This window comes from Apodemus sylvaticus, chromosome 1 (assembly GCF_947179515.1).
Source record: "Apodemus sylvaticus chromosome 1, mApoSyl1.1, whole genome shotgun sequence".
In the NCBI taxonomy this organism is placed as follows: Eukaryota; Metazoa; Chordata; class Mammalia; order Rodentia; family Muridae; genus Apodemus; species Apodemus sylvaticus.
In genome coordinates this window covers 68,700,182-68,715,251 of record NC_067472.1, presented here as the reverse complement: position 1 = coordinate 68,715,251, position 15,070 = coordinate 68,700,182, and the positions used below count along the sequence as shown (strand labels likewise).

The window sequence follows — 15,070 nt, the reverse complement described above, 5'->3', positions numbered from 1 at the left end:
AAACCAAAGAAATGGAATGGTGTTTAACACAGAGAAGGCAGACGCATCTGTGCTTGATGACAATGAACCTGGGAGAGGGAGAGGAGCCAGGAGACAGCAAGTTAAATGTGTCCAAATATATGTATGTGTGTGTGCGCGCGCGCATGCGTGTGAGTATGCATGTGCATATGCGTGTGTGTGTGTGTGTGTGTGTGTGTGTGTGTGTGTGTGTATAAAGTGTCTGTTCTGTGCTCCCTGACACAGAAACTGGCTCCCCACATTTAGGGAAGTAACATACCATTGCAACAGGCTCCCTGCGATTGCTGAAGCTGGGTCTCAACACACAGGTAGCTTCTGGGTCCACATGTCCCATCAGATACCTGTCACCTCTATCCCATTGGTGGTGGGAAGTGAGCTAGAAGGAAGCCCTGGGTAGTATACACTCATGTTCCCTGAACCTTGGCTCTGTCTAGCTGGTCAATTGTTTGACCCATGTCATTCTAGTGTAATAAGTTCTCACATCTGAGGAATTCTTTCCCCAGGTCTTTAGACCCACCAGGGACATGCTAATCACAGCTTTCTACTTCATGTTCTGGTTCTGGCCCAGAGACCACCTACTCAGTATACCACCTTCTGACTAATGTGATAACTCCTTCCATACTGCCACGGATCCTGTGACTGCTGGCCACACTCTGTGAAGTACACACTGTGCTGGCGTATGACCCTGTTACATTCAAACCAGATCTTGTGTTACAAACCAGTAGACACCAAGCAGTAGGCCAATGAAATCCTGTAAGATGAAAGAGGTGAATGGCGTGAGATGTCCTTCAACCGCTGGTACCTGGGGACATTGAGTTTGCACAGAAAATACAGAGCTCTGTGTGTGGTGCTTACTGTGTGAACATCACCCTCACCCAGGCTCTGTCTACTCTCGGTTCAGCTTCCTCAGAGACAGAGTTTTACTCAACAGAGGCCACCCTGTGACTCTGCCACTCCAGACGAAGCTGGATGAGGCAAGCCCAGGGGCTGTGGGTAGCCCTGGTGTTGGGTGACCACAAGATAAGAGGACCTGGCCTGAGGCTCTGGCCACCAAGGTGCAAACTGGCTAAGGACAGCCTTCTCCCAGTGAGAACTGGGAACATAACCAGGGTTAAGTGAGATAGTATGTCCTCTGCCCACCTTCCCAGACTCCCATGGCAGATCTCCCCTCAATGCCACAGCAGTGAAAGGACCCTGCCTTGTGTCCCTTTGATGAGATGGTTCACTGTCTGTAAGGACATCCTGCAGACACAATCTCCCAAGCCCTTGTGGATCATTGGTGTGGATAGAGGGGGCGGGGGCACAACCTACACACCACTCAGGAGAGGCCTGGAAGAGAACTAGCCATTCAAAACTCACAAGCTCACACTAACCAAATGGCTTGCAAAGAACAGTGACTAAATAAGGGGGCAGTTTGCAGACAAGTATGGAGTGCCTAGCTGTTCAGAGAGATAGAAGGAGACAGAGACAGGTGGACAAAAAGAATAAGGGATACAGCATGTGCCTGTGGAAACAGCATAAGTTGGTTTTCACTTTGTGACTTTTGCATTGGTTTCAATGTTCTACTTAAGATTCAGAGTCAGTGGGGGCTCAGGAAAAGATAGCTCAGTGGATATTGTCCCTGTCATACCATCTGCAGTCATGAGGATCTAAGATTGGATCCCAGATACCTATGCAAAAAAAGTGAGACACATCAGTACAAGCCTGCAATCCCAAAAACAAGAGGATCCCTGAGGATTGTTGGCCAGACAGTCTACACTCTAGTTATACTGGTGGGCTCCAAGGCTGCATGTTCAGTGAGAGAGACCATGTCTCAAAATAATAATAATAATAATAATAATAATAATAATAATATGGAGAGCAATAGAGGGAGACACCCAACATCAACCTCTGCCCTCTATGAGCACACATGTATGTGCACACGCACAGACATTTAAAGCCAAGAGACAATTCACCTACAATAAAAATGAAAGCTTCATACTCACCCCTCAAGTCACAGAGCAGGTTTACTGCAGGGAGGGGATAGTTCAGATGAAAAAAGAAAACATTCTTGTTGCTGTGTATGCCCAAACAGATAAGACACGGTTGGTTAATCATATTGTTGTCTTCTTTGAGCCCTGAGCTGTTCCAGGCTGTAGCTGAACCCCATGGACGTCACGCGCACACAAATACACACACACACACACACACACACACACACGAGAGACAAGCATGCCACGGGCATAACTAGGACTCAGAATAAAGAGCAAAAAGTAGCGACAAACATCACACAATGGCGGTTCTCTTCACAGAGCTTCAGCTGCCAAGTCTTTGCACTTAGGGGCTCGTCTCCAGTTGGGTAAGAACGTCCGTGTTCCTGAGAACTAGACTGAAACTCCACGTGGCTCCGCTTTTATGGGCAAAGCTGAAGCCAGGTGGTTCTGGAAGGAGTCCCGCAGCCAGGGCCCTCCTGTGGCTTCTCGGATGCTTCAGATGTTTTCCTAGAACAAAATTGCAAACATGAATCTCGTAAGCAAGCGAACTCACATACCGCGCACGCCAATTACAGGCTTGTCATGTTCCCTTCACAAGCCCCAATTTTCAACCATAAAAAAAAGTGCTTATGATACAAGTTTTTGAGCTCAAAAGAACCAGTTGGGGGGTAGGGAAGAATCTGCAGATGTCTTTTGAGCTGTCTTTGGGGAAAACAATCATATACAAATCAACCATTCCTGGTTTTGAACATAACCCAGTGACTTTCTGTCCTCAAATTATTTGTAAATTGTAAGGGAATCCTTTCTAAAGTTGTAGGCAGAAGTTTTCTAGGAGATGGAAAAAGCATGTGGGACTAAGAAAGTTGACCTCAGTGTTTGAGAAGCAGCCCCTGAGTGGACACAGGGGTTCTCCAACACCTGGGGACAGTGTCGCTGGGTTTAAATACAAGCTCAGCCTTAGGAATCTTCAGCTATAGCCCTAAGAGTATTTAAACAGTTTGTGTGTGGTTTAATATAGCTATATCCCCTCTGAGCAGCCTCACACTCTGGTTTGACACATTGGAAGAGTGAAGATCTACAGGGAAATGTAGAATCAAGAGCCAAAAGACACTGGGTTACAGTTCACGGGGATTTGCAATTTAAGCGTATGATGACTGGGAAGGAGATGGAGATGCAGCCGGGAAGGTATCATTCCACCTCTACATCTGCAAGTAGGTTAATTAAGTCACCAGCGTTCGGCAGAGGGAAGTGTAAAACACAGCGATCAAATGAACCCTTCTCTAGGGTTACACAATTTATAACCCATACCATCCTCAGAGGAGGAGCCGCGACTGCCTGGCTTCCAAAGAGAAGGCTCGGAGAAGTTTAGCGTCTAGGGGAGGAGGGGGCTGGGGTAACACACGTGGGCTTGCGGTTCACAGGTAGGGAGGGAGCTTATCCTCAGTGGTCCATGCTATAGGAAGAAGGAAATGGACGACCAAGCAAGGGCTACACCCTGACCCCTGGTCCCGTTCAGCTTTCTGTGCCTGACTTGCTCTGATCACTGAAGCTCAAGGAACAGGCTGCACCTCAAAAAGAAACTCTCGGGGTACAGAGGAGCTGTGGCTCGGTGACTCCATCCCTGGGCTCACATCTCAGAGGAGCTGCAGAGGGGCCTTGTTAACTCTCACTACGCAGCCTCTTCCCAAGGAAAAGAAGACTGTAAGTTCCCAGTTAATGCCCACCCAGGTGGATAAACACAGCAGAACCTCCAAATATAAAGAAAATTCTAGCAGCACATTAAAACACCTGACAGTATCCAACCTCAAAGGTCTCAAGCACAGCAACCAGCAAAAGTGTGTTTACTAAGTAGAGGCTACATATCTGCTCCAAGGATGCACCCAAACACCCCTGCAATGTATGTGCCTTGCAGCCATCCTCTTCTCCCAGCCTCCACTGGGTGGCTATAAGCCAGGGAAACAGAACATGGGGACCCTTAAAAACCCAACATTCTAAGGGAGGGCAATAGAGTTTAGGCAAAGCATTGTCCTCCTTGAGGACAGGAAGCCAGTAAGTAGAGTTGCTATTCTGCTGTGCACAACAAGAGACAGACATCCTGCCTGGGATGCATGCAGCCCCTAAAAGCCAGTGTTGGTTAAGCATTCCCTAAGAAATCCCTCTTTCTGCAAAGGTATCTTAAGATAGGATTGTTGTTTGAATCTAAAAATGTCTTTTGGAGGACAGTGTGGGAAGGGCATGGTTCCCATTATGTGGCCTTATGGATATGTCTAGATCATAAAGGTTCTGGCTTCTTCAATGGATGGATCCATTGATAGGTTTACAGGTAAAGGAGCTATGAGGATGTGGGACCTGGATGAGGAAGTGGGCCACTGTAGTGCTCCTTTGAAGGGTACGGCTTGGCCAGGCCTCTTCTGGTCCATCAGTCTCCTTGCTGTTAGGAGGTAGGTAGTATGTGTCCCCTCCCCCATGAGGTTTTTCCTTACTTTAAGCCAGGAAAGATGGTAGCAGTGACCATGGGCCAAAGCCTCTGAAGCCCTGACTGAGCCAACATAACTCTTTCCTCCGTTAAGGTCTTCATGTCAGGTAACCTGCCACAGCAACACAAAACTAGCAGACACAACAAGAGTCCATAACAAAACCCTCAGTCCACAGGTGACAACACCTAAGCAGGACTCCAAACCAGCCCCTTCTGGAGTTGGATCAGAAAGCCCAGACTTCTAGCTTCCAGTCTGGCTTTTCCACTGCCCCTGCTCTACCATCGTGCACACCATTGTACCCTCCATCCATCTGGACAAGTCAACTTCCATGATGATTGAAACAGCCCTGGCATAGAAGCAAACTCGACTGCAGGTGTATGTGGCAAGTCACTGGATCTCTATCACCTTGTCTTACCATCTGTGGGCATAAGGATAATGAAATGGTCAAAGTCAAGACACTCAACACTCTCAAAAACTCAGATCCGAAGACAGATCTTTTCATTGTATAGTAAATGTTTGGGAACACATTACAATTTCTCCTGATTGCCTCTAAAAAAATATGGTGCCCCAAAAGATGACAATGTCTCAATCCCTAGAGCGTATGAACATTGCCCAACACAGCAAAGCAAGTTCCATGGCTGTAATGAAGCTCAGGAACTTGAAACATGGGCATTATCCTAGATCCTCTGCCTGGGACCGTCAGCACGGTCACAAACATCCTTTATAGAGACAGAGGGAAAGGTGATCTTGTGACTATGGAGACAGAAACTGGAGTGTTCCGCCAAGCTGTGATCACTAGAGCCACAATGGCTGAAAGGGGCAGGGAGAGCCTTCCCCTGGAGCTCTGGCCTTGGTCAAGCTCTCTGGCTTCTAGACTTGGGTTGGGGATTCTGTTGAGCCTCAGCTTGGGATGGTTTGTCAGAGCAGCAATGGGACACTTCTCTCAGACCTACAGTGGGAAATACCTTGCAGGAGGCGAGTATCACTAGGGCAGTTCCACCTGGAAGGAGAGGATATGCTGTGCCTGACACAGCACCTTGTCTACTCAAAGACACAGTTACAATGTTTTACAAGTCCCAGTTCTCCCCAGTGCAGAGACCAAAAGCCAAGTGGTGGGCAAAGTCTCTTGGAGAGAGCAAGATAACTCTAGATACCAAACTAAGACCTTTATGCTTTTTCTGTTATTGTTTTAAGATGGTGCCTTGCACTGTAGTCCAGGCTGCCTTGGAATTTATGGCAACCCTCCTGCCTCAACCTCCTGAATGGTAGAATTAGACCCATTAGCCACCATACTCAGCTTCTAATTTGATTTTTTTTCACTCATTAGACAACCACTATAGGACTATACTGAGCCTTCCTGCTTTCCTGGGAAACTGGAGATACAGGAAGTGTGTTTTCAGAGGTCTCCTGAGACTTCTGGAGTAGTGTTACACATGACCATTTAACAACCGGTATCGAAATCAGGGTGATGTGGGGTTCATGCAACGTATTGACACATGCTTCTACAAGTCAGAGCCAGCTTAAAGGCAGACAGCAGTCATCAGGAGTGTAGCAATGGCAGAGGCTAAAATTATGCCATTTCCTTTCCCTACTAGAAATGACAACTTGAATATCAAACTTCACCAGAAAGATGACAGCAGCAGCAGAGCTGAGGAGATGAACTGTGCTGAGGGAGAGAGCATAACTTCCTGTAAGGAGTTAAAGGCAACAGCATTTAAGGATCGAGACAAAACCGCAATGATGCAGCCAGGCTAAGGTACTGTGAAGCACCATGGAGGACCATGGAGGATTTGCTGAGGCTCCGGGGTGGCCATGCTCCAAGCCTAGAAGCAAACAGAGACCTCCAGTGTTAAGTTCCTAGGGCCAGACAGAAACTAAAACCAAGAGCTTCCTTAAACCTGTGAATAACCTCAAGATCTCCACTGCTGAAGATGGGCTGTGGTGGGTGGGCTCCAACTGCCAATCATAAAATGAAGCAGGGAGGAGAGCAAGATCAAACAGGTTTTTTGCCTGCCTGGGTATATCAGCAATATACCATGTATAAGTAAGAAGAGGAAAGGATCCGCTTCTGCATAGAGATGTTGGCTGTGATCAGCAGATGTCCAAAACATGACAAAGGGGGGAGACAGGGAGAAGAGATAAAGTGACAGTGAATGAAAGCCACACACCAAAAAGAAGTCCTTCCAAAATGCCAAGACGGCTCAGTAGATAAAGTGCTTGGCAGTCAAGCATGAGGACCAGCCCACCTATGTAAATGCCATGTTCCACATGTAAAATGGCACCACACCTATGGCAAGAGAGAAGGCACAGACCACAAGCAGCTTGGGAATCTATAAGGCCAGTGAGCTTGAACTACACTCGGGGGGGCGGGGGGGGGGGGGGGGGAGGGGGAGCAGAGGAAAAACATGCCCCTCCCACAACTAAACTAAGGGGAAAAGGAGAACATACCTCCTCCAATTATATGCAGTAATATTTCTGCGCTGAGAGACAGACAGACAGACAGACAGAGACAGAGAGAGAGAGAGACAGAGAGAGACAAAGAGACTTTCCTCTCAAAAGAGGTCCACACAACAAAATCCTTAAACACGTAAAACAAAGCACAAGCATACACACACACACACACACACAAAGACACAGAGAAAATAGTGATATGCTTGCAGAGGACCCTGACAGACTTTCAAAAATATGTGGGAGTCTGGAGTGATGGCTCTATGGTCAAGAACACTGGACTAGGACTCAAGTCCCAGCACCCTCCTGGTGTCTCACAACCATCTGTAACTCCAGTCCCATGAGACCAGCACCTTCTTCATGCCTCCATGATACCAGATACACATTGCATGGTGCACAGACACACATCAGGACAAATATACCCACACACATATAACAAATAATTTTAAGAAAGAAATAATGACAAAATAAAGTATATATATATTCCATCTGAATAGGTTAAAAATGTTGTCTAAAATGTCAAAAGGATAAAGTGTATGAAACCAGAAAAGAAGCTTATAAAAGAGAGCCACACATGATGAGCCCTACTGTCACCAAAAATGTTTTCCATACACACAGAGGAATGGTCACCAACAGGAAGTAGTCAAGAGTAAGAGGGGACTTCAGACAGGAGCTGAAAATTACTCCAGGTGCAAAGATTGGGAACATTTTTTTTCAGTGTGTAAAAGTTCTTATAAGGCATGGAGAATAGATTAAGAGGATTCAAGATATAAGATCTGAGTCCCTGAAACTTGGGGACAAAACCTTATTAGGTGATTTTAAAATAAGCAACACCTAAGAATTTCACATAATCGAAGAAAGACAGCTTTAAGAGTAACCCCTCAGAACAAATAAAATTCTATTTACCTCTAGACGGCATCAAAAGAAAACAGCCAGGAATCAAAAGAAAGCAGCCACACTCAACACAAGCAGCTGCAACAGCAGACAGAAGGCCGGTGCCCGCAAAGCAGCAACAGTTAGATAGTTACCGTGCTGATGCATTTGTCACAGACAACAGGAGAGCTCTGCAGAGCACCCAAGCAGGGTGTGGGTAAGCTCAGCCCATTGGCACAACTATCAGTCAAGAGCAAGGCAAAAACTGAAAGACGTTTTTAAAAGCTGGAGAGACTGAAGAGATGGCTCAGTGGTTAATAATGCTTCTTTTTCTTATAGAGGACTAGCTCCAGGGGATCAGATAATCTCTTTTGACCTCTGGAGGTGTGCTTGTGTGTGTGTGTGTGTGTGTGTGTGTGTGCACGCGCGCGCACGCGCATGCACACACACACACACACACACACTTAAAAAATAAGTTGATTTAAAGTTTTTTAAAACTACAATACTTCAGAGAGGAGAAAAACAAATGTGAAGGGGACTTGTAGATCAGAAGCTAAAGTCAGTATGGAAACATATAATAATAACAGTAAATTCAGCCAATAAATTTTTTAAAAATGAATTTTTATGTTTAATAAAAAGTTTATATTTAATAAAAAGTTGTAAAGAAATCTAAATAGCAATACACACAAAGTAAGGGCATATTCCATATCTGCCAACTTCTCTACTGTGGTCAGAAGAAAGGAAACATTTTGGCTAGGTGTGGTAGCCACTCTTTCAATCCCTGCACTCAGGAAGCAGAGGCTGGAAGATCCCCAGGAGTTCAAAGACAGTCAGAGCTACACAGTCAAATACCTTTCTGAAAAAACAGTCAGGGGGGAGTAGGAGAAAGGGGAGAAGAATATAAATACTAAGCAATCACAGACGTTGCTAGAAAATCGTTGCCTAAAATACTTTAACATTTTAAGGCTAATTCATCAAAGGAATATAGCTGTAATCTATAGTTTCCAAAGAGGAAATAAATATAAAATACATAAATATTTTGTTCATTCAGGAAACAATGGAAATGATAAAAAGAAAACATTGCAAGTAAAGAAAGAAAGAGAGAAAGGGATAATAAACCAGGACAAATGGTACTGAGAAAGATAAGATCACATATTAATGAACTAAATCTTATACATTATAAGAACGTGCTATCTCAATGAAGTTGAGGATTTTTAAGATATCTAAATATGACTTAAGAAGTATGAAAGCAAAAAACCACCCCAAAACTTGATAATACAGAACAAATTGTAACCTGCATATATTTGTCAAAAAAAGTATGACAGCTACTTTAATATACCAAAAATGTTAGCTAATGCAAAAGTATTAGCGCCCTTACTAACACTATGGTATGGTAAAATTCATCAAGAAGATATAATAATATGTAGCCTGAAAACATACTATTAATTTCAAATGGATAGCATCACAAAGATAATTTTTTAAATCCATAATCACAGTATTTAGAATTTATGAATTAAAGACAATAACACACCTCTTATTAAAAACTACAATATAAAACTTTAGTAATCCTTACTAAAGCCAAGAAAAAGAACTTGCAAGTTACATTGGTTTGGCAGTTAAAACACTGGCCACACAAGCCTGACACCCCAAGTTCAACCCCTGGAACCCAGTGGAACAACAGCAACTTGTCCACTGACCCCACACATGGTGCTATATGACATGTGTGTACTTGTACATGTGTGCACACTCACACAAATAGCCACATTAGTAATAACTAAAATAACATAAATGCAAGAGAAAGAATACCTATAAAACATAATTTTTCTGTAGTGTGTAGCCAATGCAATAAGAAAAGAAAATGAATTATTGCTTGAGAACTAGCCAAGGAAAAGATCAAAATCCATTTGTAAATTGAAGAAAATCTTATAGAAAAATATTCAAAAGAGCTCAGCATGATAACCAATTATGAATCTGTGGTAGGCATAGTAACACACTCAAAGATGTCTACATCCTAATTCCAAGATGTGTTGGCTCTGCTCAGTTATATGGCAAAAGGACTTTGTAGGTAAAAAGCTTGGATATTATCCTGGGTCATCCAAGGTAAACCCAGTCTAATCTCATCAGTTCTTCAAAGTACAGCCACACCCATGAGAAAAGAAAGACTTGGTGCTGCTGGCTTTGAGGATGAGTGAGGATGAGAGGCAGTGGATGTGAAGAAGTCAGAAAGATACAGGAATGGCTTCTCCACAGTCCTTCCAAAGGCAGCACAGCTCTGCCAAAGCCTCTGTGCCTCACAAGTCACCTGACAGACTCCTGACCTACAAAACTGCAAAATGACACACTCATGCCGAATCAAACACTAAGCCTGTGATGTGTTTAAAAGCTGAAGTAGAAAAGTAATGCCCAAATCAACACCTAAAGTCATGTCTAGCACCAGACATCCATATACCACTAAATACCACCTTCCCATCTATAATAAAACAAATGTCAAGTTTCCTGGAAATAAATCTAAGAGATATTTTCAGGAGATCCATATTAAGGGGATACAAAATGCTTTCAAAGAACATTTTAAAAAGCCCTTAATAAATGAGAAAATAATCACAAACAAAAATTAGAAACTCCACGTCTCTGTCTGTCTGAACCTGCCAAATTGAATTCAAAGTCAATGTAATTATAATTACAATACCAACAGGGCATTCTGCAGAACTTTACACTCTTATCTTTAAATTCAAAGGAAAGAGAGAAGGGTCAAGAATAGTCAAGAGAGCCTTGAAATAAACCATGCATGTTTGCCCTCTCTGGCATCAAGGCTGTTAGGAAGCTCTGTTAGATAAGAGGAGGCTTCCTCCTGCACTGAAAGATAAAAGGCCAATCAAACAGAAAGGGTCAAAACTCACGCACAGTCTGTTTTCATTTATATGAAGTTGAAAAAAGTTATATGAAAGAAAATTAAAGACTACATAGGAACATACGTTTAGGGAAGGAACTCTGGTAAAGACCAAGAGAAGGGTTATTATAACAGTTGGGAGGAAAGAGGGAAGGAAATGAGATCAGGGAGGGATGGGGAAATGGGCAGTTCTTAGCAGGGTTGTGTTTGTGATCCTATGGTACTACTTTCTCAGATTCCTCGTGTATATGGATGTATATGTGTGCATAAATTTAACAATAAAACATGTTGACGAGCATCAAGAAATAATAGACTTATCAAAGAATGAGGTTGTGATAGTTGGTTACTAGTAAGAAAGGAGGGGATCCTACTTTATACTATCTAAAGCCAAGCTGATAGATTTCAGACCTAAATAGAAAAACAATTTTTAGATTTTAAGAAAATATTCAATATGCATGTTTAACAGTCTCATGACAAAGAAAAGATACTTAAATAAAAGGTGCAGGATAGAGAGAAAAATTACTACGTTTGGTAGTATTGTGCTGGGGATATAACTCAACAGCAGACCACATGCTTTATACATATGAAGTCTGATGTTCCATCTCTAGCAACATAGCTAATTAATAATATTGATTAAAAAGTACGTGTTCGCTGGGTGGTGGTGGTGCATGCCTTTAATCCCAGCACTTGGGAGGTAGAGGCAGGCAGATTTCTGAGTTTGAGGCCAGCCTGGTCTACAGAGTGAGTTCCAGAACAGCCAGGGCTACACAGAGAAACCCTGTCTTTCTGGAAAAAAAAAAAGGATGTATTCCTCCAAAAAGAGTAAAATGCAAAAGTAGAAGAAAAAGCTACAGGCTGTGATAAAATGGTGTAATACACATTAGAAATAAATAACTGTACTCAGATGTACATGAGTCATTAGAAAACCTTTTGAGTTAGAAAGCAAATACTGCAATAGAAAACATGGCGGGTAATATGAGCAGACCGTATGCAGAAGAATAAACTAAATAACAAGCAAAGCCCAGATGTCCACGTCCTGAGTAGTAAAAGAAGAAGCTTGAGATTGGCATCATTTTTAAACCAGGTAGTTACAACTGATGCCTAAATAGGAGAGAGGAAAACGCAGCAGAAATCATTATAGCTGCTATGAAATGTGTGGATGTCCCACAACACATAATTGAGAATGGCCTAGTGAAGCTGAGAACATTGGACTACACGGCTTAACGTGCACGGGCTCCTGTAGAAACTCTTCTTCCTGTGCATAAAAGTCAACAAGAAGCAAGTTTGAGCATTTATGCCCAAGTCTACATTATGATGTTATTTGGAAGAAATAGAACTCAAGCTAGATACCCACCAGGAGGAGATAGAATACATTGCATCCATCACATGAAACAATCAATTATCTGGAATCACAGCTGCCTAAAACAACTAAGCTTATGGATAGTATGCATAGACTGTGTGTGTGTGTGTGTGTGTGTGTGTGTGTGTGTGTGTGTGTGTGTGTATGCGTGTAGGTTGGAGGCCAACCTGAATGGCCAGTGAGCCCCACAGATCCATTGGCCTCTGCCTGCCTAGCACTAGAGTTACAGGTACAAGCCACCATGCCTGCTTGTTTTACTTGGGTTCTGAGGACTGTAAGTCAGGTTCCTGTGCTTATGAGACACTTTTGGCATCCTCCTAGCCTGTACACTTGCATGCCTTTAAACCAGCAAGCCACTATCAAATACCATTATTGAAACATATGATGCAAAGTACGAAATATGCCTAGTAACGATGACCTCAAAATAACTCTTAAAGCTCTCTCTGGGGTGGAGGAGGGAACTGTGTTCCAGAAGAGCACATGGATTATCTATACCTACAGAAAAAGAATTTGATCAAATAACAAATGTGGGCATATCTGTCCAGTATTTTCTCTTCTTTGGAGCATCTGAAGCAGTCTGTAATTTTTTTTAAAGTGGCTCTTTATAGAGAAAGCTACAGAGAGACCTGTGAGTTTACATGGGTACCTTGCAAACACAGATAGAGCCTGTCTCTGAGGATGGACCCGGATCTCTGCATGAAGACAACCACTTGCTTTATGCCACCACCCAGACAGTCAAGGAGGAGGGAGCATACACACTTCTCTCTAAACCCAGAAGGCTGTGTTTACAAAGCAGTTCAGACAGAAGCCATATGTGTAGGTCACAGAGTCCAGGGCGCCAAAGCGCTCTGATTAATAACAGAGTGGGGGAGAAAAGTGGTAACCTTTTATGATAAATTATGGGCTGTGTGTCAGCGGTCTGGGGATGGCAGGGGGCGAGTCACCATTCCCATCCCTTTCTTGTAAACTGAGTGGCGGGCTCAGAAAGTTGTGAGGAGGGGACCCATCTCCTGAACCCCAGCCAGGGGACCCAGTGAGCCTGGGGGCTTATAGAAGGCGTGGAGTCAGCCTTCCAGTGCTACCATCTGGAGCAGTAGATGGATCGAAGTGTGGCTAACCTGAGGTGAAAGCAGAGCTATATGAGGAAACCTGCAATTAAACAGCTTCGGCTCTGAAGGGATAGAATTTCATAGAAAGGAGTGCTGGTCTTTGTGCCTGTCTGTCTCCCCCAGAATGGGGCCTGCACTGGAGTGGGGGTTGAAGCTTTTGAAATTAATGGCCGTTGTTGGTGTGCATGTTTTAACCCCTGTGAACATTCATGAGAGCTTTGTGTACATATTGATTGCTAACGGGGCCTAAAGTTTAAAGCACTCATTCTGAATTCCAAGATGTTTGTCAATTCCTTCTAGACCCTCAGACCTCATCAGCAGTTGGTATTTTGAACTCCTCTTCCCTGCATATTTTAAGAGAAGAAATTTAGGGTCTTCTCTAATCCAGCCCTGTGCTCTGCAGCCGGCGTCTTTTAACGGATCCGTCGATACGCATCCATATTTAGGAGAGATGAATGGGCATTGGCTGAGCTTTGCCTTGGCAGCTGGCCTGGGCATCAATCACAGAGATGACTCTCATGGACACATCAGCCATTTGGCGTCCTGGTCCCCTGCCCCCACCTCATATGGTTGAAGACACTTCCAATATATCAATAGTGATCTGTGTCCAGAAACTTCTCAGGGGAGGCCTTGAGCAAGGGGGTGGGGATAAGTTATTCACCTAGCGGCCTGTACTTTGTAAAACACCATACCTGAGCTCCTGAGGGTCCTGAAATAGTTTTAGCCCAGGTCATCAGAGGTCACTGGTCCCAGCAGCTCTTTTAGAGAAAAGTGCAGTAAGGTATGGAACAGCTCTATTTCGGGGGCACACTTTGGAGAATCTTTCTCAGACGCCTTTATTCTTTCTTGCAAATGGCCCTGCCAAATGCTTCCCTCAAGTTCTAACCATCTATGTCTACTGCCATCTAGACCTGTCCAGCTTTCCTTAACACCCCCTAGCAGTGTTCCCAGGCATTCAGACCCATAGGGCTGTAGAACCCTGCCTTACATCTGATGTGCTCCCACTGAGAAACCACGCCCATTGCCACCTGCCAGCCCAGGACCCAAGAAACAGTTTCATCTCCTCCACTTACCACCAAGTAGCAGCCTAGGTAAGCAAGGGCTCCTCTCAAAAGCATGAGCCACCAGGCACATCAAAAACCGGCGCCATACTGTGTGTGGTTTCTTCCAGAGTCATCCAGAGCCTACGTGTAAAGAGAGATTGTTAAAATCTAATGTGAGGCTTATGGAGGCCCCAGAAAGGAAAGGTGTGGTGCTTTCCAACTCCCTCTCCATAAGCAACCACTCACAGCTGACAATGTACCCAGAGCCTGCAGGTTAGACCCAAGGGCCCACTCAGGAGTGAGTGTCAGATAAGCAGTGCATATTTTAGTATAAAAAGATTTCACTATGTTGATCACTGAAAAACAGTTGATGTCTGGAAGGGAAGAAGTCAGAGAAAAGCTATAGTCTGTTTCACACACAGGTCTAAGTCACCCCTGAAAACTAGGAGAGCCAGGTCACCCGTTTCACATCCTCAGAAGACTCTGAGGAAGACCCCTGAGGGAAGCAGGGCCACTCTCCTTCCCCGTGGGTGACCTAAACAAAGCTCACAGCCTCATCCAGAAAGGCACAACACACTCACATTAGCATGCATAAGGGGCTCTGCCTAATCCTAGATTAATAAACCAGTCTATTCTGACTACTGCTGAACTTAATTATTTGGGAACCCGTTGACAGTGGAGGAGATGTCCTGACTCTCTGAGTACAGCCACTTCTCCCATTAGATGGGACACATAGCATTCTCCCTCAGAGAACTCGAAACAGAAGACTAGAAGACTTAGAAGACCCTCTACCTTAAAGGAACCCTACCTGTGGGACACCATAGGGATGAAAATACTAAAGCTTATACACGAAAGCTAGATGCAGGACCAGAATGACTTTAA

At 44.1% G+C, this 15,070-nt stretch overlaps 1 long non-coding RNA gene across 1 annotated transcript; it reads right to left on the bottom strand.

Moving 5' to 3' along the window:
* Positions 1 to 182: 182 nt before the first annotated feature.
* On the bottom strand, positions 183 to 8,084 carry LOC127678984 (uncharacterized). The gene is made up of 2 exons (XR_007976663.1): positions 7,823 to 8,084; positions 183 to 2,498 (listed from the first exon to the last, which is right to left on the bottom strand). It is a non-coding gene; the product is annotated as an uncharacterized LOC127678984 (long non-coding RNA).
* Between the last annotated feature and the right edge of the window lie 6,986 nt (positions 8,085 to 15,070).